This window comes from Lynx canadensis, chromosome A2 (assembly GCF_007474595.2).
Source record: "Lynx canadensis isolate LIC74 chromosome A2, mLynCan4.pri.v2, whole genome shotgun sequence".
NCBI classification, from domain to species: Eukaryota; Metazoa; Chordata; class Mammalia; order Carnivora; family Felidae; genus Lynx; species Lynx canadensis.
This window is the reverse complement of record NC_044304.2, coordinates 117,222,283-117,248,913: the sequence shown is the minus strand read 5'-3', so window position 1 is coordinate 117,248,913 and position 26,631 is coordinate 117,222,283. Positions and strand designations below refer to the sequence as shown.

At 44.5% G+C, this 26,631-nt stretch overlaps 1 long non-coding RNA gene across 1 annotated transcript in view; it reads left to right on the top strand.

Moving 5' to 3' along the window:
• LOC115500575 overlaps positions 1 to 24,070 on the top strand; it is a 29,458-nt gene extending 5,388 nt beyond the window's left edge. Inside the window, exons 2-3 of the long non-coding RNA XR_004343335.1 lie at positions 6,988 to 7,108; positions 23,963 to 24,070. This is a non-coding gene — a long non-coding RNA (uncharacterized LOC115500575). The remainder of the gene's footprint in view (positions 1 to 6,987; positions 7,109 to 23,962) is intronic.
• Positions 24,071 to 26,631: the final 2,561 nt, after the last annotated feature.

The window sequence follows — 26,631 nt, the reverse complement described above, 5'->3', positions numbered from 1 at the left end:
CTATTGTTCCCAGTGTATTTATTTGTAAAATGGATTTAATTCTGTTCTTGTAAAGCCTTTAGAAAGGTCCGTCAGGGGCAGGCAGGGGTACACAATGCTTAAGAATGATGTTAAGGTTTTAAAAGAGATTTATTTGACCCTGAGGCCAAATGGCACAGCCTGCAAATGTGATAAATCTAGCAAATAAATAAACAAATAAATAAATAAACATAAATGCCTTTGAGGAGGCAACAGGCCAATAGGCAGCTTCGCAGTTGGCATTTGCTTTTACAAGAGCACTTGTTAATCCCACATGCTCAGGACAGTTATAAAGGTTTCATTTCCTCCCCAGACCTTACTTCCCCCGCGGGTGTATGGAGTGGAACACTTTATTTGAGACCAGAGTCGTGAATGTACTCCCTGCAAGGTGATGACTTCATGTATATTGATATTGCCAGTAGGGGTTTATTTTCTTTCTTGCGAGGCTGTGATCGTTTGAAGTAAGGAACGACGACCAACACAGCTCTTTGCACAGAGCTTTATACATAGAATGTGTTTGAGAAACACTTGTTAAGTGAATGAATGAAGAAGGTCCTATTTACAGCTGTACCCCCAGCACCAAGCACCATGCCAGCACCTGGGAGGTGCTCAAGAAATACTTGTCAAATGAATGAGTTGTGCCAATCATGGTTCCAGCAGGTGTTTCTATCTTCAGTACTCTTGCAGATCAGAAGCAAGGCAATATTGCAGTTTTTCCGTTGCTGGAAAGGCACATTGTCATTATCTGAAAAAGTCAGCCTCAGGACTTATCTCAGTGACATGTGGTGCTGGATTGTAGAAGAGGGAGGAGAGAAAGGCTAGAGAATGAGAGGAGAGAGAATCAGAAGCACAAATGCCAAACATATCTGTCTGTCTACCATTCATCTATGCATCGTCTACTGATGCAGATATACACACGTATATGAAACTAGGTGTTGAAATTTATTAATCAACGTGGAAAACTAACATCCGCATTTATTTCCGTCTCCATCTATTTATATATAAATGTAGTTTGTGCCTTTCTCCTGAGTGAGAGACCTGAGTTCCACTGCTGTGGGACATTTCTGCCTGTATGCCCACTGACAGCCTAAACTCTGTCGTGTGTCCTTGAGGACCAAGCGGTTGGGCCATCACAGAAGTCAGCTGTACCCATCTCAGGATCCACTTTAGATAAGGTCTCTATCTCAACGATCCCCTCCCACTGTTTTACATGGAAATTTTCTAGGGGGTCCATCACTGACGTGCTGCAGGTATCTGTGTAAAGTCTACTCCTACCACCCTTTGTGCTGCTCAAAAACCTTCAGTGGCTCCTCATTATTTATAGGTTGAAATTCAAATGCCTTAGTCTTGTTTTTAAAGAACTTTATAACCTTTCCTTGGAACTCTCTCCTAAGACTCTTAAGACTCTATTTATAAGACTCTATTTATATTCCACTTTTCTAGCCGGGCTTGTACTTTTTCTAGAGAAACGGCTGTTCATTTCCATTTCCCCTCAGTGACCCTCAGTGAGCACCCTGCTATATGCCAAGCCCTAGATAACATTTTGTTTGTTTCTTCACCTGTTCACTGGACACAGGAATGCCAGCTCTCCCTCCTCCCAGCTGAGCCAAATCCTGACATCCTTTAAGCCTATCTCAAGTCCTTCTTTCGCCAGGTAGCCTGCTTTGACAATCCCAGCCATAGTCCTCTTTCCCCTATTTGGGCTGGTCACTTACTATTGTGTGTTGATATATCTTTTAATGCTTGCCTTGTCCCCCTAATTGCATTGTAATTGCGTTGTCTGCTCCCATGAGGGAAGAGTTCCATCACAGCCTGTCTCTCTCTCTCTCTCTCTCTCTCTCTCTTTCTCTTTCTCTCTCTCTCTCTCTCTCTGTGTGTGTGTGTGTGTGTGTGTGTGTGTGTGTGTATTGCTTGCTAAAGGCACTCCTTAACTGGGGGCTAATTGATTGTGTAACTACTTTTCAACATTTTGAACCTTTTATTATTTTCCAAATTTGTACCACTTTAACAAAAGTGCCTTTGAGGCAAACATAATTTATTATACAAAAATTTCAAATCTCAGTGTTAATATACACATAGATTTGTTTATTTAATTGTTTATTTATACACATCATTTTAAACAAGGACTTTAAAACACGAGTTTGTCCTTTCAACTCTCCTTAACCAACATTTTCTTTTCTGGAATGTTGGTAAAAAAGTAAACTTATCACACTCATTTCTACTTTGTGAGCTCGAAAGGATTGGAGAAAGGTCTGCCTCAGGCCCAATCTTTCCCTCGTTCCTGGTGGAGTAGTTGAAGGGTCATAAGGAAAGATTGTATTGCTGAGAAGTCTGGTAAAATCTCCACCATTGACTAACTATTGACTAACCATGCTACTTTGGGTGAGACACCCATGTCTTATACTTCAGTGTCCTCATCTATAGAAAGGGGGAAGAGGGGTGCCTGGGTGGCTCAGTTGGTTAAGTGTCTGGTTCTTAATTATGGCTCAGGTCATGATCTCATGGTTCATGGGATCGAGCCCTATGTTGGGCTCTGCGCTGACAGCACAGAGCCTGCTTGGGATTCTTTCTCTCCCTCTCTCTCTGCCCCTCCCCTGTTCTCTCTCTCTCTCTCTCTGTATATATCTATATCTATATCTATATCTATATCTATATCTATCTATACCTATCTATACTTATCTATCTATCTATATATCTATATCTATATATAAATCTCAAAATAAAGAAATAAACTTAAAAAAAAGGGTGGTGATACCAGCTGAGGTCATGAGGTCATGTAATGCGCAGGAAAATGTTCTGAGAACTATAAAGGTCTATCTAAATGTTAGGTCTTATCATTGTCATCATCATATTACCAGCATCCCAATCACTTTATCACCCCTGCCACCATGTGCCCTCAACTCAGGCATCAAGATGAGAAATGCTTATCGGAGCTGATGACTTCTTATAGGAGGCATCAATCTGCCATTTTCCAAATGTGAGTGATTTGTAGCTCATACCTTCTTTTATACATTACAACTTCTGAGGACACTGAGTGGCGTAGATCATTTGCCTCTCTTGCAGCACCAGGGTCCCTTCTGGTTTTTGTGACTCCTGCTCTCACTGCTGCAGTGGGTCTTTTGGATTATAAAATGTCTCTGGGGAATAGACTGGGAGTTTTAGTTTAACACTGTGAGCAGGTGGTCTTGCATATCGTTATTTTTTTGAACCTAGAAAAACATCAGCTGTAAAACACACCATTATTTCTGAAATCCCCAAGAAAGGAAAAGCTAACAATTTTCAAGTATGCCACACCATTGATTACAGATACATTCCTATTTCAGAGTTGTTGAAATGTGAAAAATGAGTGTCTGGGAATTAGTCACATACAGTGGGGTGATGGCCGGAAGAGTTTGCTTTGAGTCTTCTAAGCCCCAGCCGTGGTGGGTCCTGGGATCTCCGTGCCGCCTCCCCCTGCCCCGGCCTCCTTTGTACACACATGCTGCTAAGCACTCCTAGGCTGAGTGGCCACTGGCTGACATCCTGCTTCTCCCAGGCTTTTCGTTCTGTGTCCTATAAGGGCAGTGGGAGGAGGAGTTGGTATGGGCAGAGGGTGACGACAGGCGATGCCACCCCCTTTGTCCACACTTCGTCTCCTTGTTGCTATGTTAAAAATTTTTTTTAACATTTATTTATTATTGAGAGACACAGCATGAGCATGGGAGGGGCAGAGAGAAGGGGAGACACAGAATCCGAAGCAGGCTCCGGGCTCTGAGCTGTCAGCACAGAGTCCTATGTGGAGCCCGAACTCACGGACTGTGAGATCATGACCTGAGCTGAAGTCGGATGCCTAACCACCTGAGCCACCCTGGCACCCACCCCCCCCCCACCACCCCCGCCACCCTGTTGCTATGTTAAGTCAGCCTGGTAAGAAACTGCCCCAGAGGCAGAGCCTTCCAGGTCGGAGGAAGCACATTCCTGGGCTTATATGTTCTCTTATCCAGAGGCACTGGAAGATCAAGTGCCCACTTGAGGCTTTTCCCAGCCCTGAGTAGCTCCTATTTGGTCAGGGTTCATCTTGTGACAGGGACCTGCCAAAGTGACAGTAACCTGATACACTCGGCCTGGGCTAAGAGCAAAGTGGTTTTCTTTTTTTCTCAGAGATAGAAGCGAGGGCTGGAGGTAAGCAGAAGGTTCAAAGCTATTTGCAGCAAAAGGCCCGATCCCTGCCCTTGCATGCGCGGGGTGGGGGCAGGGGCGGTCACCCGTGTTCTCAGGTGTCACTGCCAGCGGCAGATATTTCAGCACCTCTTTTCCTTCAAACGTCTTGGGTTTCAGAGAGGGAGGTAACCGGACCCTTCACATTTGTTACAGTAATGCTGTTTCAGGCCCTGTTCCTTGACCTTACAAGTCACCTGCTCCTCTTGAGATATTGTCACCCTGTGGGGTGAGACGTCTACTATCCAGATTTTGCTGACGATACTGGGAGTAATGTGCAGCTCTAACTCAGGTTTATCATTTAGTGTGGCTCTTTGGGTAGCTTTTGGTAGCAAAGTGTGTTATTCTACAGTGGCTGTGGAAAGGGTTTAACTGCTTTCATTTGCATAATGAGTTAGAAGGTTCTGTGGATGTTGCCTCTGACCCCTGAAAGGTTGTTTAATCTCTCCATAGACTTTCCGTCTGCAGTACAAGTCTGTTCTCTAAGCATTGGAGAGGAGAGGCTTTTCAGTGTCTTCCCAGCCCTACCTCAGGAAGCCCAAACTCCTTAGTATAACATTCGTAGCCGAACCGGTCAGGACTCTTGGCTCAAACTAGCTCAAGGGAGATCAGTTAATGGCTCATGTGACTGAGGAGTCTAAGGATGGATCTAGAGCCTCAGACAGAGGTGGGTGCAGGGGCTCAATCAACGTCTTCTGGGCCCTGTCTCTGTCTGTCACCTCCTGGCTTCAGGTCCCTCATTGTCATGGCTTCACTCTACAGGCACAGTCTGTTCAGAAAGTGGGGAAGATGGCCGCCCACATGCAAACTGATAATCTTTCAACATAGGAAGAAAGAAGCACTTCTTTTTTCTGTTATCGTGTGAAGCCAGGGAAGCCCTGATTGACCCTACTAGGATCTTGTGTCCAGCCCTAGACCAGTCATTCATGCCGGCTCTGATTAGGTCCTCCCGAGCCATGTGCCCACCCCATGACTGTGGATGCCTGGTCTCAGTGATGACAGACCCACTGGGACCACATGTAGTGAAGGAGGAGCAGCTGTCTAAAGGCAATATGGGTGGCGGGTGTACAAAAAACACCCCCTGTCTTCTGTAAAGGTCCTGTATGGTTTGGCCCCTTCTGTCTGTCAAGCTCCTCTCAAGAGTCCCGAATGGCCTCTTACCTACTGATCAGATTAGACTATTTTCTCTGGTGAAGATCTGACTTCAGCTTACCACCTTATTTTCTTTACCCCCAGTGTCCCCTGGAATTTCTTCTTCCCCTTCTACACTTGTCAAAATTCTTCTTAGCCTTCAAGGCATAATTAAAATGTTACTTCCTTCAAAACTTTTCCCTATATTTCTGGTCTTTCCACATGGCAGTCAAAGGATTTGGCTGGCAGCACATTTGTGAAGTTTGTCTGTTCTTCCCTCTATTTGCACCTGCTTACGTGTCTGCCCCAGAAATGCAAAGATCAAACTAGTCATTTAGTATTGTCCCAGTGTCACGTGGGAGATAGGCAATAAAAATGTGTTGGATGGATAAAAGTTCTCTCAAGATCTTTTTTGAGAGGATCTCATGTGTCGGATCTACCCAAATACATATGCGCATACATTGTCAGAGGTTGAGTTCACGTATGTACTATCTGCTTACTGATAAACACAGAGCACTTTTGTATATTCCCAGCAGCACTCCGGGAATGACATTGATATTTTAGTTACAAGTATACTGTCTCATCTGGTAACTTTTCCATCTCGGGATTTGGGAGCAGAACAAACTGGGAGTGGGGTCATGGAAGAAATTCTGTGAGGCCAAAAAAACCCCCCAAACTGGGCGGGTTGTGGGATTGAATCACATCACCTCTGGGAAAAGAACAAAAGCTAGGGGAGGTAGCTGAGCGTAATGGGTAAGAATGCGCCTCTAGGTTTGAGGCCAGTTCCCACTGCTTGTTAGCTGTGTGACCTTGGGCAAGTTAGCAAATATCTCTGAGCCTCAGTTTCTATGTAAAATAGAGACCATAGAGCTTTTATGTGGCAGGATGATTGTGAAAACAAAACAAGATAATGCATGCAAAGTACCTAACATAATACCTGGCTACTAGTAGGTACTGCCCCTGCCCCATCCTCTCTCTCTCTCTCTCTCTCTGTCTGTCTCTCTGACACACACACACACACACACACACACACACACACACACACACAGAGGTGGTGGTACAAATAATTGCATGATTTTTCTTCAGTGTGACCAGCCACACTGGGGAGGTCCATACTGGGAATGCATTAAAGAATGCTCTCTCTCTGTTCTGACTGTGGTTATCTGGCTACTATTGTTGCGATCTAATGACCAGAATGATGACCGCAAGTGAGAGGTGGGAATATGTGGATGGCCGGGAGCCAGTTGCCTCTGTTGAGAACTGCAGTGCTGGCGTTGACAGCAGCAGTGGATGACTGGATGACGGGTTTTTATTTCCACTGCGTCTGAAATGTGCAATTAGCCTGGAGAGCGAGGAGAGCAGAAACCCCCTTTGTCCAGATGACACCTGGTGTGTGGACGAGCCCCCCCGCCCCCGTCTCTGGCTAAAGGATCTGCATGTTCAGGGAAGGAGACTAAGCCATTTTCTGGATTAACTCTGTGTTTACTTGTAATAAACTATTGTAGGCGCTACAGGAAAGGAACCCCAGAAAGTAGTCCACTGCCAGAATGATGACGACTCCTGGAACTTTCTCTGATTCTTATTCTCCCTCCTACCTTGCTCATCATCTTATGTATTCAAATCCTTCTTGTATTTATATAGAACAGCTACGATGCTTCACCCAGACCATTGCACATCACATCAGAGAGGAAGACACATGTGTGATTCATTTTCTTAAGCCTCAAGTCTAAGGATTTACCTAAGGATCCAGGAATGTCATGAGGTAAGTTTTGGAAGTGTCTGAGGTGGTCTGATGATTATCGATTGGCAGGCTCACCTCCTCTTCCACTAATTGGCTATGGGTTTACATTTACAAACTGTGACCCACTGTGTTGATAATCTGATGGAACATTCTAGAATGTGGAGAAAAGTAAATGGATGGTCATGAGTGTGCTTACGCCCTGTGTAGCAGTCCTGGACACCGAAGGGAGGCCCTCAGGAGCCATAGAGTGTTGGGATGGGGTCAGGACTGGAGGGCTTTAAAGGTTATCTATGCAGACCCAGTCATTTTACTAATAGAGATCCAAAGAAGCTGTACTTTCTGTCCAGGGCTCCCCAAGCATTTATTTAGTTTCTCTCTTCATGTGAGGATTGATCACATTGCATCATGATTACTCACGAGTCTGTCTCCCTGTGCGTTCAGATTCTTCAGCTGTAAGTAACAGAAAACTCAACTCACACTACTTTAAGCAAAAAGGCGACTTGATTGGCTCAGTAACCAAAGAGTTCAGCTGGATCCAGAGGCTTTAACAATGCTCTTGAGATCCAGTCTTTCTCCGTTTCTCAGTTTTGCCTTCCATTGAGCTGGCTCTGTTACTCAGGCGTGCTTTGTCTGGTGAGGCCAAATGGCTGCCAGCAGCCCTACAAATAGATCTCCCCAGCTCCAAATCCAGAAGAAAAAAGAAGACACGTTTGTCTGCTAAATTGGCTCATGTTGGCTGTGAACCACTCCTGAACAAGTCATGTGGCTCTAACGGGCCAGCTGTGGGGCACATGCCCTGAAGCTGGGGATGGGGTCAGTCCTACCTAAACTGCAAGGAGTGAGGGGGAAGGTGGGTGCTCAAACAATATCTAGGGCACCATTGTTAGAAAGGAGGAAGAACTGGGGTGCCTGGGTGGCTCAGTGGGTTGAGCGTCCGAATTCGGCTCAGGTCATGATCGCACAGTTGACAGGTTCAAGTCCTGCGTCGGTCTCTGTGCTGATAGCTCAGAGCCTGGAACTTCTTCAGATTGTGTCCGTCTGTCTCTCTCTCTCTGCCCCTCCCCTGCTCATGCTCTGTCTCAAAAATAAACATTAAAAAAAAAAAAGGAAGGAGGAAGAACAGAAGCTGAGCATACGAAGAAAAATAAATATCTCCTGCCCTCCCAACTCAAATGTGAGCTCTTTAATAGAAAGACAGTGCCCATGAATTTTGCTTCTGCCCTGCTTCCTAGGGCATTCCTACCCATGACCAGGGAAGCAGAGACTCGTACATGGTGACTATCGTGAATTTCTAGCTATGGGAACAGCTGGGCTAATTCTTAGTGTGAGGTTTTCACACCCTTGATATTGGTGACATGGTGGCTTCTGGAAAGGCTTAAAATCATCTATGCTTTTGGCATCGTGTCCCTTCCATTTAAACAGTGTATTTAAGAACGTATTTTAACTTTGCTGTTCAAAGTCGGAAACGTCAACGGCCTTGGTTTTAACCAACGCCATGTTCTTTGGCAAAGTGATTGGCACTTTGGTAGTTCTTCCTAACTTATAGGTATGCCAAACCTGTAGTTATAGTAGGGATTCAACTTGGCTAAATGCATTTGTACTGGACACATCTCACGAATATCTTCAGATTCTCTGGGCTTTGCCTCCAGGCTCTCAGCCGCTCTCTCTGCTGAGTCCCTCCTGTGGCTTTCACTCGCTGAGGGCTGACATCATTCTGCAGCCTGACGCCATGCTGTCACACACCCACCTCTCTGGTTCTCTGTGACATCCTGGCTCCGATGGAATGCTGCCCTGCAGGCCATGGGCTGTGTCATAGGGACTAGATGGTTCAACCGGGAAGTGCGGGGTGTTAACTCCCCATGGTGCACTCATTGACCAATGGCAAACAGGAGATAGACAGGAAATTGGTAAAAACATTTCCTCTCCCTCCTCCTGCTCCAGATTCTTTGAGGCCCACGGTGAAGCATCGCTTGGCCTTGCTTTTTATCCTTCCCTGCCTCGCTTCTCTTTCCTTTCACTTCTGTTGCCCCGAGGCTATACCTGCCAAAGAAAGCAACAGAACTTAATTCCTGCTTCTGGCTCTGTTTACTAGGAAACCTGGTCTAACACATTATTTCGTGTTTATGTCCCATTTACTCTCAAAGCTGCAGAAGAGGGTTTTAAGTCCAGTCATCTTGATTGGCTTTAATAAAATGGGGTTTCTCCCTCTTTGCCTATTTGTAAGATGAATAAACTGAGGCATGCAGTGGATGTAACTTGGTCAACATTACAGGCTTAATCATTGGGCCACTTAAACACAGAATCTGAGTTTCCCATCTCCCCATTGAAGGTTCTGCACCCAATCACAAGGTAAGCCTACATCTGCATGTACAAAGTGTTAGGGAATAATTGGGACAAATATCCCAATCATTCAAGCTAGGCAAACCAAACCAAAATAGCTACATAATTGAACTCAATGTCTCCACTTCACATTGGGACTCTGGAAACAGCCAAAGACATGCTACCCCAATCTTGCCATTGTGTTGTTATAAGTGCTCCTGATGGTGGTGTGTATGTATTTTTAAACAGCTGATTCCCATTTCTTTTTTACATTTGTTTTTAATGTTTATTTTTTACATTCGTTATTAATGTTTATTTTTTGCACGTGCAAGCAGGGGAGGGGCAGAGAGAGAGGGAGACACAGAATCCGAAGCAGGCTCCAGGCTCCGAGCTGTCAGCACAGAGCCTGATGTGGGGCTCGAACCCCCAAACCGTGAGATCATGACCTGAGCCGGAGTTGGACACTTAACCGACTGAGCTAACCAGGCACCCCCATTTCTTAAAATATTTTGCATTTTGGGCCAAATTCATTTGCTTTTTAACTAATGGAGATGAAAATAAAGTTTCAGCAAAGATAATAGACTCTTCACAGGAGGGGAAATGTCATGATACATAAAACATTTCAGACTTGGCTACAGACGTAGTATAAACATGAAGGTAAGGTTAATTAGTACGTGTATATTTTGTGCTCTGGTGTCTTACTGATTTCAAAGTGACTCTTTGCCATTGTTACGAGTTTGCTTAAAATGAGCTTTTTAAAAAAGATCTGAAATTATACTCAAATACTTATAGAAAACCAGTAATAAAGAGGAATCAATTACAAGAAAAAAATTCTGGTGATAGGATAAGCTCCAGTCCAAACCTAAAAGGAAGATGTTATGGTTCCTGAACTTTCCTCTGTGTGGTGGCTAATATTTAGGGTAAGGAGTGGGTGCTTGAGTTGCCCTGATTTATATAGAAATTTTTTAAATTCATAATTGTGTTGTGTTGGGGATCCTACTCTCTTTCAAGTATTTTCATTAAAAAAAATTAAGTTTACTTTAATTTATTTTGAGAAAGATACAGAGAGCAAGTGAGGGAGGGGAAGCGAGAAAAGGAGACAGAATCCCAAGCAGGCTCCGTGCTGTCAGCACAGAGCCCAGGGCGGGACTCGACCAGACAAACAGTGAGATCACGAACTGAGCTGAAATCAAGAGTCGGAGGCTTAACTGACAGAGCCACACAGTTGTCCCTCAAGTATTTTTAAGTAGTTTTTAAAAAATGTTTATTTATTTTTGAGAGAAAGAGAGAGAGAGAGTGAGAGGCAGAGCACGAGTGGTGGAGGGGCAGAGAGCGAGGGAGACAGAGAATGTGAAGCAGGCTCCAGGTTCTGAGCTGTCGGCCCACCGCCTGACGCGGGGCTCAAACTCACGGACCTTGAGATCATGACCTGAGCTGAAGTCAGACACTTAACTGACTGAGCCACCCAGGTGCCCCACCCCCCAAGTATTTTTCAAGCACAGTTGAGGATCTGATGCTCAGAATGCAGGTGCTTCATCATGGCACTACAGTCAGCACAGCATACATTCACCTGCAAAGACAACGCATCAATCCAGCAGGAAAGACACTCATGCACACAGGCAGCCCAAATTGTCAATGACACACCAACAGTAAGAGCACGATAGTGCTTTCTGACACCCGTTTAAAACTGCATGAGTGGTGACTGTTCTAGAACAACAGCCAATTATATACATACTTCAAGTACTTAAAGCAGAAAAACTCTTGGCTTTAATGAATGTGCATCTAAAAGAACTGAAGAAAAGTTTTACTTTGCTCAATGTTTCCAAACCTATCAGTTTGGAAAACGATGGTTTTTGGTTTTTGATTGGCTCCCAGCTTGGATTTTGATTTTTTCTGTAGCTTGGGTCCTGGAACAAAGAGGGAAAACGATGAAGACTTCATAGAAAATCTTGATCAGGCATTCAGAGAAAGGCCACAGCTATATTTTTTCCTGGAAAGACCAATATGAAATAGCATTCACATGATGTAGTTGGGAATTACGAAGAAGGACAGGGCCTAAGCCATGGTGTCCTTGTGGGAGAGACTGTTAGAAAGAAAGGCATGACATCTTATATTTATTTATTTTTTTGAGAGAGAGAACACTGACGGACAAAGAGAGAGGAAGAGAGAGAATCCCAGCACAGAGCCAGCACAGAGCTCTGCCAGCACAGAGCCTGATGTGGGGCTCAACTGCATGAACTGAGAGATCATGATCAGAACCGAAATCAACAGTTGGATTCCTACCTGACTGAGCCACCAGGTGCCCTAAAGGCGTGATATCTTTTAACATCTCACCTGTCAACCTTTGCTGAAATGATAGGTGATGTGTTGATCAGTTCTCATGGAAATCTGAGAATTTATCACGTTCTGATCAAGTGTATGGAACAAATGGAAACCAAGATGAGCCAGATTCTTCTCTCTTGATTCTTTCATCTCCGGAGTCTTAGAAGAAACTTGGAAATTTCAAAAAGCTCTCTGTTTCCCAAGAAAGATAAGGAGGTTCCAGAAAGGAACAACAATTGGCTATTTGGTGTTGTGAACTTGTCAACACTACTTGACAGAGAAGCAAATGGTGCAGAGCAAGAAAACTGAGCTTTGAACCTTGGAACATTTTCAAACAAAGATCTTCTGCCAAAGAATCTTTAATATCTATTATTGCCTCTCAAATTATAATAAAAATACCATGAAATTCAATGAAACACATTCATTTCCAATATACAACAATGCTAGGCTTTTGGTCCCAATTAAGCACATATTTTTCCAGGGCGTTGCGCTTTGTGAGAATTTGTTTTCTCACAAAAGGTTAAACAGTTCTTTCACATGAACTGCTTCAGTTTCTAAATGCATAAGCCGTAATAAATGTTAAACGTTAGAGAAAAAAGATCATGGGACAGAATTTGTTTGACGATTAGCTCTTTCTGGCTGTGGAAGCACCATGATACTCAACTTCATTTTGGAATAAGATCAACTTTTTCTCATTACTTAGTTTAAGAATTAACTGGACACCAGCATCTTGAGAAAAATCATCTGTGGCTGGTTCATTTCTGTGCTGTTTCAATCCCGCTTTTGGGCTCCATGGCTTGTTCAGCTCTCAGCTGAGCTAATGATGAATGCTCATATCAGGGATGCATCATTATTAACCTTAGTAACAAGCTGAGCCATGTTACTCTCTTACCTCTTCCTTTGTTCCGTTATCTCCTTCCATTCCTTCTCCTTGTATATTTAAGAGCAAAACAAGTGTTTGAAAATTAAAGGGCACGATATTTTTCAAAGCTAGTCAACTGTATGAAAGAAACGAGGGAAATCTTACATATTTGGATTAAATTTATAGTCCACTGCTATGAAGAAGGCACTCAGTGCTCATTACTCCCAACCAGAGTTAATTTTATCTTTAGAATGACTTTACTTTTCTTAGTTAAGTTCCCTTTTAAAAAGCCAGTGTTCTCCTAGATAATGATTATTCTAGTAAATTCATTATAATCCATGAGGTCTGGGAAAGTGAAGCAAAGATTAATGTGCCTGTGTATCTTTAATCCCTGGTCTAAGATCACTGTTGAGGTTCAGGGTCTTGGAAAAATTTAGCCTTATTACTGTTTAAGGATCTGAGAGTCAGCTGTCTCTGTACTTTTAACAGATCAATTCATTCATTTTTTCAAATGAGCTTTTCCAAAATGCTTCTGTGCAGTGCCAAGAATATACTTCTCATATTTAAATTTAAGGCTGATATATTGGATTTCTTTTCTTAGTCAATTATTTTTGTTTTTTCCGACTCATTCTGTATCTCAATTCCTTCCAACTTATTGCTGTTTTGTCATGAGGGCTGTGAATGTGGCTAATAGAAAATCGTGGATCATTTTAAAAGTAATGAAATTTACCTTTGAATATGGGTATATATGATGTTTTAGAAATTCGTAACATTCCAAGGAACATGTTAGAGCCATCCTCACAGGATTTGTTCCAGTGGGGATTACAGGTGGTCATTCAAATCCTCAGTTCCTGTCCCACTGTGGAGAGAGACAGAAAGACAGAACTCTTAGCACAAGGCAACCTGCTAAGTAAACATCTATGTATCTGGCTCAGCATTTTCCTGAGTTGGTGAGTAGGGAAGAAGTTAGGTATTATTATGTTGAGTGCCTCTTACCGAGTCTCTTGGTTTGCATGGGAGAGAAAATGAAAGACAGAAGAGTGGTGTTTAGGACAGATTTTATTGCTCTTTTATAAGAATCTGACAAGCGTAGGCTGGTTCACAGTGGGGGTATCCTCGCACATAAGTAAGAGTGAATTGTCTAAACTTATATAGAGTCTAAATGGTAGCAACCACTTATTCCATTGAATTTGAACTGTAGCAGGTTTGGTTTAAGGTTATTCCCAATGTAACCGGTCAGTGGAAGTTACTATAAGAATATACAATCCACAAAGATAGTACCCAATGGCTATTATATGCCAGGAAGGAAGCCTTACTGTCATCGAGGACCCAACGGACCATTTAAGTCCTGCTAGCACACTGCAAAGAAAAAACGGGAGAGACACAGTCCCTGATATAATAGATGGTGGAATGTGGGGCCAGAGAGGGCTATGTCAACCTCTTGGTTGGGTGCAGTCAAGAATTCGTTGAGAAAGGAGTAAACAAAGATGGTTGTCTTTCCAACACAAATGATTTGATATTCAGATCTCATACTATTGGGCCTTCCACTGAGAAACATTTGGAACCCATGGTCTGTGGTAAGGCCAGAAGTGTGAGCATCTCACAACACTGGATCTGAAATCCTTGTGAAAAATCATGAGGAGGAGGGATGGGGTTATGGCGCTTTGGAGGGTGACGTGGAGCCCCTGGATGGGAACCCAGCTTGCCATTCAGCACCCAGGAGCTCCAAGCATCTGCTCACTCGGGGCTACTCCAAGTGACATTTTGAAGTAATCCATCCTGAGCGAAATGCTCCCTGTATCTTTTTAGATAGTAACTGAAGTCTTTTATCGGTGGCACTCTCCCCCCCCCCTCCGCCCCCCGCCAGGAAGTTAGAGCTCTTTGCGTGCATCCCTGCCTATCTGCCCAATCCCTTAGGTTGGTTTCCTCTCAGCTTCCGCGATGAAAATGTGCAGAGATCGCAACCAAAGACCTGCAAAGCAGTTTGGAAATGTTCATTCGTTAGTGAACCCTTAGTGCCTCCCATGACTGCTGCAACTTCTGTTGGTACAGATGGCAAAGGGCTGGCTCCTGAGTGTGTCTTCCTGAGGCCATAGAGCAGGAAGATGACAATCAAGTCATCTCTTTCTCTCTTATCATGCTGCCCACTTGCTCCTCTGCATAGAGCCCCAGTGCCAAAAATCTAGTTCATTCCAAATATCCCCAGGCACAGTCTTCATGTAGGTGGCACATATTCCGAGACCCAGCATCTGGATGCCTGAGACCAGGGTATTGCTGCGTGGATGGACTTCAGCCACTCCAGATGGGGTTTATGTTCAGGAAGTATGGGACCCCTGCAGAGCCTTCAGAATGAAGGAGGAAATAAGAGATAGAAAAGAGATAGATATCATGGCCCTGGCAGCACAGAGAGGGCTTTATGTACATGTTCTTACAGGATTTGGCTAAACATCGTGTACGGTTTATGTGAAAGTGGGAAGCCCTGTAATCCCTGTCCCTGAAGCGCCATAGAAGTATTGCAACAGAAAGACCAGCCAGCCTTGGGGCTTGGCAGTGGCTCTCTCCAGCACTCAGTTTGGTCCAAAGTGCTGCCATTACCATTTGCATGTAGCTCCCTGTAATGTGCAAAGGCTACCAGGAAAATGCTAGCAGTCACAAATGCTGCCATCACAGGACACGGAAAGACAACCACGTATCTTTGTAGGAGGCCATCATGGCTCGGATTTACCTCCCTTGTTTGAGGCAGAATCCAGAGAGGGTAGAGAGAGGAGAGGAGGGGGTAAGAGGCAATAAGGCAATTTTTGCCAGCGAAGCCAGGAATCTCAGGTAAACGCACCCCTTCTTTGTCGTTTTGGGTCTTCGGGGTGATCGGCTGAGGCCGAAGAGTCTTTGGGGGCGAACCCAAGTTAGCTTGTGTGTGTGTCTGGCCTTGAGGAAAGGAGAGAGCAAGGCAGAAAAACAAAAGTGGGAAGTGGTTGCTTGGAGCTGAGTTTGGCTTAGGGTTTTGAACTCCATTTGAGCCTTTGGGCTCCAAGCAAAACTCAAGGGGGAACGAAAGCCACAGGAACCTAAACAAGGCTAAGGCTTGGCAGAAAGCCCTTTGTGGGGCCAAGGGCTTTTCACACAGCTCTGCCTATGCCGGCCTTTCGGTGGTGGGTCCACCTTCCACCACAAATAGCATTTCTTTGGGCTCGTGTGAACCAGTCATTGAATGTATTCAGTCAGGACTTCAGTTTTCCCAGAAGTAGAACCCCTCTTTGACACCTAAGACCGTGTCCTTGGCTGGCAAGTTATTTACCCCGTAGCCCAGCCAGGCAAGGAAATGATGTTGTTTTTGTGAAGCAATTCACCCTGGGGTTGAAGAGATGCGGGGGGTTGTAAAAGGAAAATATGAACAGAAATTTGGAGCTGAGACTTAGACTCTGATGGGTGAGCCCCCTGCCCACCCCCCCCTTTCTCTATAATAGTCCTAGAAAAACAGAGGTGATGTCGTCATAGCAGCTGCTGATGGCCTGACAGACAGTTTCCGCAGCGCTACATGAGGCCCTTTGGTGTCCCTGTCAGGAGATTGGCGGCTGAATGACACCAATGAGGCCAGGCCTGTATTCCCTCTGGGAATGCCGCCCTAATTGATAGACAGAGGCAAAGAGAAGGATTGTTTTTGAACCTGAAAAGAATCCCCTTTTTTTCTCCCTAAAGCTCATGCCCCCACTCTCCACAGCTCTATTTTCCCCTCCCCCCGACACTTTTTTTTAAAGGTGTTTTGTTCCCGAGCAGTTACAGGGCTTAATGGAACCGAATGACTTTTACCCTTCACAATCTGTCAGTCAAAAGCCCGACTCCAGGACTGTTAAATAAAGTCCTTTCAGAGGCAGACAGGAGAGGAATGTGTCAGTCAGGCAACAGACCCTGTTGTGTTTTAATCTGTCAGAGGGGTGATGGGGGAGGGCAGTGGGCCCCAGGCAGGGCACATTCCCAGCAGCCGTTAAGAGGCCTTGACAAATCCAGGTGTGGAGCCAAAATGTCACCCAATCACCCACATTCTTGAGGTGTGGGCTCAGAGCCCCCAGGCACTCGGGTTTGCAATCAACTATGAGATGTTTGGGCAAACTTTCAGCACAGGCTTCAGACTAAGCATTTTTAACATAAAACCAACCACTAAGTGCTGGGTATCGGTACAAGGCATGGCTTTCAAATTAATATCCCGCTTAGCCGCGAGCCCTGCAGACAGTAATCCTCCAACTGAAGGGCCTTCACGTAGACTCCAATTCCAAACCAATTTTGCAGAGCCACTTTCGTTTTTTTCTAATACTTTCCCTTCACATTATATGACAATCCATTAATCTTGCCCATTAACTTAAAATTGCTGGGCAATTTTTTTTTTCTTTGAGAGCTCTGAACAGTTGCTTTTGTTCAGTATGGATTCAGAGCTTTCCATAATAAAAAATGTCTACCGTTAGACATACTAATGATCTATTCCTTATGTTTCAGTGACATTTCCTTTAAGGGATTAAAAAAAAAAAGTTGGAAGACAAGGGTAGAATGGAAATGGGGCAGAAGCGGTGGGGAAGTTAATATTTAAACAAACAGGGCTTGTTCTTATCAGAATGCTACAAAGTACCAGTGCAGATATTTCTACAAAGGCTAAAGGCCTGAGTGTTAGGGCAGGAAAGCCACCCACCGACCCGGACAAGTGGCTTGCTCATGGCGGAGGGGTCGGCGGGACAGGAGATCCGCAGTGTCTCAACTCTGAGGGTTGTTTTGGCTCAGGGGTACACGTGGGCATATTATTTATTACTTGCTTGTTTTTTTCCCTCTCTTTGGGAGACCTTGCACAAAACAAAGGAATTTCTCCCCATTCCCCGGTTGTCTTTTCTTCCATATGCCATCTTCCACCTCCCAATGCACAACTCCCAAGATACACAGAATGAGCAGAAAATGATGTCTCTCCTCTTTTCCCCCTTTTCACCCCATGCCCAGAGCCAGGTATCGGGGTGTCCACCTCCTAGCCATCCCTGGGGCCATTGTTGATACTTGTGTGTGTTCATTATGTGATGAGAAATCCCCCCACCCTCTTCTCTCCTTCCATCCCTCTCTAGCCAAAACAGAGAGGCTGTGTTTTCTTCTATCCGTGCATTCGGGCCTCTAGGGGTAAGCCGATTTTCGACGAATTAAAGTAAGATGTGAAAGGTCTCTGGCCTGGGCTGATAAACTGTCATGTTGAAGTAGTTCTAAACATGGTTAAAACAAATGTGGCACACTTTATGTTACCGGAGCTAAACATTTGCCAAAGAAATGGATGTTCAGCATTTTCCTACAATATATAAGCCTGGAGACTCAAAACAGGCGAAACCCGAACTGATTAACAGCAAAGCAAACCAGCTTATTTCTGCATTAGGGTGGAGAACCCCACTTCTCCCGAGTCCACTGATAAAGTTCTGGAAGCTAATCTCAGAATCTATTGCTCCTCTGCTGTTTACATGGTGCTGAGTTAGATCGGAGGCCCAGAGGAAACTTCACGGGAGCAATCTTCCTCTAGAATATTAATGAAGTCTTCAACTTCAGCCCTAGAAATATGTGCACTGAGGCTTCTCGAGTTCATCCTTCACCGATTATTAATGATCTGCCACTCTTAGAAAAAAAGCCATTTCTCGGCTCCCTTTCTGCCTGCCTTCCTTTCCCTCCACCTAAAACAAACATTGCATCTGGGGCACTGCTGGAAACACAGGGGCCTTCTTCACAAGGGAAACAGTTTTCCTTTATGCCTGAAATGCCAACGGATACCGTGGCTTCTGTTTTTAACATTAATGGCTACACAAAAACTTGCAAGCAAACCCCTACAGCTGATAGAAATGCTTCTTGAAATGGCAGTGTGTGCTCTAGTGGGAAAGAGAAACCTCTAGATAAAGCCCTCGTCCCTCCAAATTCTCTGTAGGTGGCAGTCAGAAAGCTGCTCTGGCTAAAACGCAAATAAACACACAGACGAACAAATAAACAAAAATAAACCCCAATCCTACTTGTTTCTCTGTCAGTCCCCAAGTTCAGTGAAAGCCCAGTGAGGAGCAGTTTCTCATCCTTCCCGGGCCATGTCTACAGCTGTGGATGGAGACAGGCAGAGCCTGTTGGTAAGTCATGCCCTGGGGCAGCGTGGTGACACTCTCAGCGTTGGACTGGTGGTGCCCACATAGGACCCAAATCTCCTGTCCCCTCACTTGCAAATGGAGCCCGTCCTGCGGTTTGTTGGTGGCTGGACAGAGCAGTCACATATTGACCATAACATTTCTCAGCCTTCACATTTAATGATTCTTATGAAACCTACATCCGGCTAAGTTTTCATTCGTGATGACACAGTTTCCTTCCTAGAGTTGTACATGGAAGCAACTGGAAGCCGCATTTGAAGGTGGTTGAAAAGTCCCGCTATTTTAATATTCAGCAACTTTAGTGTGAATTGCAATAACGTGCTCTTCGAGTTTCATCTGAAGATGTCAAAACCAGATTACCAAAAAGCCTGAGGAGCTGTCTCCATGGGCAGAGCCTGGGGAAGTGAGACGCAAGTTTGCAAATCAGTACATCAGTGACTCGGGATTGGCAACAGACTCAGAAAGTTGGCCACCGCTCGTCCAGTTCCTTTGTTATCAGTTCTTACATGATTTCTTTCTTTCTTTCTTTCTTTCTTTCTTTCTTTCTTCTTTCTCTTTCTTTTTTCTTTCTTTCTTTTTTTTAAGTTTTATTTATTTTGAGAGAGAGAGGATGAGCAGGGGAGGGGCAGAGAGAGGGAGAGAAGGAGAAAGAGAGAGAGAGAGAGAGAGAGAGAGAGAGAGAGAGAGAATCTCAAGCCGGCTTCATTCACACTGTCAGTGCAGAGCCCAATGTGGGGCTCAAACTCATGAACCATGATTGTGACCTGAGCCGAAATCAGGAGTCAGACGTTTAACTGACTGAGCCGCCCAGGCGCCCCAGTTCTTATGTGACTTCTAGTCAAATCAGATCATCTTTATCATCGATTATTTGAAAATAATAATTTTAGTAATGTTTATTAATTGTAATATGTTGATTAGACATTATATTATGGTGTAACAGTAATAATATATGCTAGACGCACTCCACCTACATTCTCTATGCTTATCCTACTTACACCACAAAGACCCCTGTTTGGGGGCGGTGTTTACAGCAATTAAGGGAATGACCTCTGGTGACAAACCGTGTGCTTTCAAACACGGGTACTGCCAGTTACCGTGTGTGATCCTCATCTATTAAACAGGGGTGATAATGGCATGCACTTCACAGGGCTTTTGTGTAACTAAATGAGTTCACGTGTGGAAAGCCTCTAGAACTGTGCCTGGCACGTCCTAAGTGCTGCGTAAGTGCTGTTACTTGTTATTGTTTGGTTCCACTGTGTGCAGCCGGCATTAATCACTCAAGACGTGGTTTCCACCAATGAGAACAGTGTTTTTTTCCCTCCCCATGACTTATTCATTCCCAAACTGGAAGCCTGGGTGCCCTGCTCTCCGAGGGCTAGCATTCTTCATCAACAACAGGCACTGGCCTGACCATTGACCACTATCCATTCCTCCAACTGTTCTGTTGGTGTATAAAACAGCTCCAAAATGGCGTCAGTGAATTTCTTGTGAGAAAGTGGTTTTTAAAAAAATTTTTTTTTTATTTTTTAAATTATTTTTGAGAGAGAGAAAGACAGAGAGAGAGAGAGAGAGAGAGAGAGAGAGAGAGAATGCAAGTGAGGGAGGGGCAGAGAGAGAGGGAGACACAGAATCTGAAGCAGGCTCCAGACTCTGAGCTGTCACCACAGAGCCTGATGCAGGGCTCGAACTCGATAACTCCAAGATCGTGACCTGAGCCGAAGTTGGACACTTAACCCACTGAGCCAGCCAGGTGCCCCAGGAAGTGGTTTTGAAAAAGCTTCTGGGGAAAACTCCCTTGTGAGCAGACAACCCTGAAGGGACAGCCATTCCCCCAGAGTCATGCTCAGTGAATCCCCTGTGCAGCGTAGCGTTCCCTAGAAGCGGCTGAAAACTTCTGAGGAGCCACAGGATGGCACCTTGTTCTCTGGATCCCTGTGTGTTCTTCTCACTGTGCAGTCTCAGAAGTGCTGGGCCCGGCCCTTGAGACCATGTTCTTTCAAGATGTTTGACCCTGGTCATTAAACCTGTCTTGGTTCTCCCCCAGGCTGCCCTTGATCTATACTGTTTAGTGCCACGGCAGGATATTAAAGTGGCACCCTCTGTTAAGAAAATAGTCTTGAAACTAGAGAAGATCTCGTAACAGGGCACACAGCAGAGCGTGGTTGCTTAGTAAGGGTATTCTTGAAAGCCAAAACCCCTTCCTTGGCCCGCCCTGGGGTGTTCTCAGACCATCTTGCATAGTGGATGAAGTCACACCCTTTGGGCTGCAAAGCACACGCGACTTCTGCCAGGACACTGTGCCCGCTGCCTCCTAACTGCAACCAGATCTGCCACTCGCCTTTCAGAAAGACAGCTAAACCTGCCAGGCGTGGCCTGCTGGCCTGTTTAATCGAAAGACCAGACCACGCTGAATTTAATCCAGTTCAATTCAACAAATATTCATTGAACACCTCTATAGGCCTTTAATCACTTATTTTCTTTCCTATCAATAAATCGCTGGGTACATATTGCCATGAAACAAGAACATCTGCAGAACCAGACTACCTTAACGTCGTTTTCTGATAACCTTGGTCCTCCCCAAACGAATTCGGAAGTGCCTGTGGTTTTTGGCTCATTCTAGAAATGGAATGTGGCTTGCCCTCTAGCTCTCACCTCTTGCAGGTTCGCCTCGGTGTGGTAGGTTTGGACTGGGGCCCATACACAGCTTTGTTTGGTTTGGGGTAAAGTAAGGGGCGCTTGAGTTTGAACCCTGACCAGGTCTGACCTGGTCACAGGATAGTCTGTAGCCCCTTCCTCCCAACAGGAAGCAAGCTATGGATCCATCCTGTTCTTAGGGGGGCAGGAGGAGTGGGGAGGGTGGCACTGTCCAAATTAGAGTAAGTGGTGAGCTGGTCTTTCAGCCTCATGAATACCAACTTTGTAATAAGGACCTAGTTCGTTAATCAGCAAATGAAGTGTTTTGGAGCTCACGGGCAGGATGGTGGGGGCACTTGAGGACGAATGAGCGAGACAATACTGGACATCGTAGTTTTGTCTGCCTCTCTTCTCCTTCCGCTGGGAAATTTCTTCGTCTCTATCCTAGGTGTTTCCACTGGATTGTTTGTTAATAATAGAGCCTCATCCCTGGCTGCCTTAGGCAGTTAGTGCTGCTGTAACACAGTGTCATAGACTGAATGGCTTTAAGGCAACAAAAATTTATTTCTCACAGTTCTGGAGGCGGGAAGTCTGGAATCAGGTGCCAGCGCAGTTGGGTTCTAGTGAGAACCCTCTCCAGGTTGTAGACTGCCGACTTGTATCCTCACATGGCAGAGAACAGAGACGAGCAAGCTCTTTTGTGATCTTTATAAGGGTACTGACCTCATTCAGGAGGGCTCTGTCTTCACAAACTCCTCTCATCCTAATTACCTTCCAAAGGCTTCCCCCCCCAACACTGCCACACTGGGAGGCGGGTTTCAAGATATGAGTTTTGGGGGTATGCAGATATTCAGTCCATGATGCTGACCCTGGGAGTAGACCCATGACCTAGGCTTCGGCCAAATCCAATCTTTCTCTCACAGGGATTGGACCCAGCCTTGGGCATACGGCCTAAGGTCAATCATATCTTTCCATGGGAGCTGGTATGTGGGCACTGGGACAGATTTAGGGCCTCTTGCTTTTGTGTGTAGAGAAAGCCTGTGATAAGAGAACGAGGCCAGTATACAATATACAAACGAAGAGAGGTAAGCAGAACAAAGAGATGGAAAGAGAGAGAGAAAGAAAAAAAGGACATTGTTATTATTTGAGTTCCCGTGCCTGAAAAAACCCCACCCTTTAACTTCCTAGTTTATGAGCCACTAAATCTACTCCTCCGTGTAAGGTTGTTTACATTGGGTTTCATTCACTTTTGATGGAAAGGTGCCTGACTAACATATAGGGTTTAGGGGCCAATAGTACATACAAGGTTTAGCTATTCCTCAACTAATGGCTTGGCTTTGGCAATCTCTTAACTGATCTACATACCTCTTTCCTCACTTGTAAGTGGAGTTAAGTGTGGCTACAGTGGAGGGCACACAGCGCCTCTTAGGAAATGTATGTGGAATAGTAGGAATAATGTATGTGGAAAGTAGCTAATAATATAGGGATAGTATTGGGTTTAATCCTATGAAACTTCCAATATATGATCATGTTTTGTCCTATAAAAGAAGCAGCTTCGTGTGGTTAAACTGCTAGCAGATTTCGTTTACTGAGCAAGTAGAACCCCATTGTCAGTTAACATTGATTGTGAGGACCTACTATGCACAGGCTTTGTGCTAGAGGCTGTGGGGGAATTAAAGGTGGAGAATACAAGGTCCCTGTTCTCAGGGAGACCACAGCCAGTGAGGGACACACAACTTACTAAGAAACCATTGCTAAAGTGTTGGCCTCACCCTAGAAACTATTGAAAAAGTCTAGTGTTGGCTTTTTTTTTTTTTAAGATTTCATCTTTATCAGTGAAATGTGTCTCGTACAATCTGAGAAGGATGTAGATAGTGTCAAACTGAAAGAAGAACTCTGACATCACACTTCCTAGAACCCCTCCTGTCGCAACTTCTCTCTTTGAATCCCTTTGGAACTGTCACTCGTCAGCCCAAAAGAGTCAAGGATCAAGGAAAATGCTGAACACAAGATGCCTTTTCAGTCATCTCTGTGCCGATTCACCCTGTCTGCATGAGAATTTTCGCCTTTTGTCCCTTTTGTCTGGGAAAGAACCAACTTAAACTCTTATCTGTGCTGGCTCAAATCCCCAATTTACATCAAGCAGAGGCTGAAGAATAACAATGGGACACAGCCAACGAATAATGCAAATTTTGCTATGACTTTAACCCACACGTGACTGGGTTGTCCCACGATGTGGCATTTGAGATGCATTTTTATGTCCATATTTCTGGCTGTAGATTTCTAGACACGGTGCAGCAGTCTGGTGTGACGGCTGATTCTAAATACCTCAGTTTCAGGATGTTTGTCCATCAATTCTCCTGCACATAATGTGTACTTAAGACAGAGCCAGAGCCTTGCAATTTGCCCAAATCAGGCTGGCTGCTGATCTCACGTAGGAAAAGAATCACCCACGGAGAGCACGGTTCTTACCCTTCTCCGAGCGGCCATTTGGTTAGCTTTCCTTTGCTGACTCACTGGGGCCTGAGGACTTCTTCCTAGGAAGGGAGTCCTTCTCAGCTTTGAGTAAACAGCATTCTCTTCTTTTTTTCTTTATTTTAGGTCCTGTTTCCTCCTTTTACTTAAAAAAGTCACCTTCATGTGAAATAACCTGCTATTTTGCCAAACCGGTCTGTCAGTATAAGGAAGCCTGGGAATGCCTTAGCGGACCTATAGAGTAAGTACTCTAATATATGTACGATGGGCTGAAAGTAAAAATGCATGTGGGAAAGGCCATAGTCACTAGCATGCAACCCTGATGTTTGGGTTTATCTTTTGTAAATAAGAGAGATGTTCTTCTTCTACGTGTACATAAACACAACAGTTGAGTGTAACCCAAACTGTGCTGTGCGGCCTCAGAGCTCCTGTGGCTTTGCCAAAGCCTCATGCTCGTGTACACACATTTCACACGGGGCCCTTCCCGTTGCTAAAGGAGCTCGAGTCACTTTTTTGTGAATGTCCTGTGATTGGCAGGAAGGCTGGCTGTTGTAAGTATCATATTGTTCCGTGGTAGAGAATATATTTTATTGCTAGTTCAATAGCATTTCACAGTTATTAAGCCAGAGTCATTGTCTCTGCAAGCTCCCGAAGGCTCAGAAACTTTGGGGCACAGGCAAAAAAACCCCCACACATGCTCAAAACCTGTCAGTTATCCCCATTGTCCCACTGTGGCTGTCATACTCTGCCTGTGGTGTTTAAAATGTTTGGGGGGAAATGTTGAGAAAGTGGACTTCTAAGCATATCATGTATAGCCATTTTTTTTCATAAATAAGAATTTATCAGAAATCACATTTGTTTTGCAATGCTTGAAGATAAAAACACTTGAAAAATGGCACACCTATATTATTACAACTGCAGATTAAAGCAGGTAGATTTAAAAAAAAAATGCTTGCAGCATTAGCAGATAAGGCCAATTTTCTCAAAAACTCCAAGATAAATGCCTGCCTGAAACCATGGCTATGCCCAAGTAGAAGGATCCAAGCAGGAGATGGATGGATGCGATTGGGCGGGGAACACATATATTTCTCTGTAAGTAAGAGCTCCCCGAGCTTATCTAGCAGATAATGAAAATATCCCGGGTGGATGACCTTGTACAATTGGCAGGTGTTAGGTGACAACTGAGAGCTTTGCCAGGAGAAAAAGGCAGCCCCCTTGGACAAATCTACGAGCTCCTGTGAGGAGACAGTGTGGGATCTTGGCTGTTTCTGTAGGGCAAATATGACATCCCAACAGGAGCACATTGTCTTATGTGGGTCACCCCCGGTAAGAAGCACTTAGGATCTTCCACAAACACCCAACTTCCTGGAAATTTGATTAATATTTTGTTATTTTTCCTGACAGCGCTGAGCCGGTTCCTGCAAATTTTGCCCTCTTCAGCTCTTTGTGTACTTTCTGTATTGTTTTCTTTTTCTTCTTGAGACCAGAGTTTGTGAGGCCCCGAGGACCACACCGACACTGCAGTCGGTGGATGTTCAGTTAATCTTCTGCCGAAAGGAAAATGTATTCTTATTTTTCTTCAAGTGTCTGTGGCAACAACAGGGTGTGGGCAGAAACCTGTGTTTATCTAAACAAGAACAGAATATCTATGACCTCTCTTAGCGCTTCTGGCCAGCTCTTCTCTAACGATGGCACTCTATGGCTGGTTTCTAATATTTTTCTAGAAGTAATTGCAACTTTAAAGGAACATACTCTGTTCCCTGTTTAGAGGAACATGCCTGGGAGGAGATATACCCAAATGGTAGATGGTTATCTTTAGGGGGTTAGGGTCATTTTTTTTCTTTTTTTTAAATGTGTTTCTGTATATTCTGAATTAGTACTTACACTAAAAAAAGGCGGCGGGGGGTGGTGGTGGGTATTTTGCCAACAACACTTTCCACAAGCTTCTCAGTGTTTTGGTGATTTTTTATGGGGTTACTTGTAAAAAAGATTGTGTCTCCAAAGAGGATCTGAGTATAAGGGCTTAGTCTGCTACCTACATTAGGGCATCACTTTGAATAAGTCAGGGTTCCTCACGTAAGATAAGACCAAAACCTACACTGGTAGAAATTATGGCGAGAATCTAATGGCGTGACGTATGGAGAAGACTATGATACATGTAAACTGCTCCTCAGTGGGAGGAGCAACAATAGCAATCATTTGTTTGCAAGGAATCAATGGGGCAAATGTAGACCAAAGAATCTGCAACAAGGGAATGTGCACCCTGGTGACCTGAAATAGCATGGATGGAAGAACCCTTTCCAGGAGCCTTCCAATTTGTGCAAGCGGTTTAATATTCTTAGCACCAGCTTCCAGCACTGTTTTGTGAAGGGAAAGTGTGTGTGTGTGTGTGTTGATAACCAAAGTGCCCACATGTAATACACAGGGACATCAAACAACATTTAAAAGTAATCATTGGGGTGCCGGGGTGGTTCAGTTGGTTAAGCATCCAACTCTTTTATTATTATTATTACTACTATTTTTTGAAAACTTTTTTTTAATGTTTATTTATTTTTGGGAGAGAGAGGCAGAGTACAAGTGGAGGAGGGGCAGAGAGAGAGAGGGAGATACAGAATTCAAAGCAGACTCCAGGCTCCGAGCTGTCAGCACAAAGCCCGATGCGGGGCTAGGACCACGAACTGCGAGGTCATGACCTGAGTTGAAGTCAGACGCTTAACCGACTGAGCCACCCAGGCGCCCTATTATTATTTTTATTATTTATTTATTTTTTGAGTTTTATTTTATTTTATTTATTT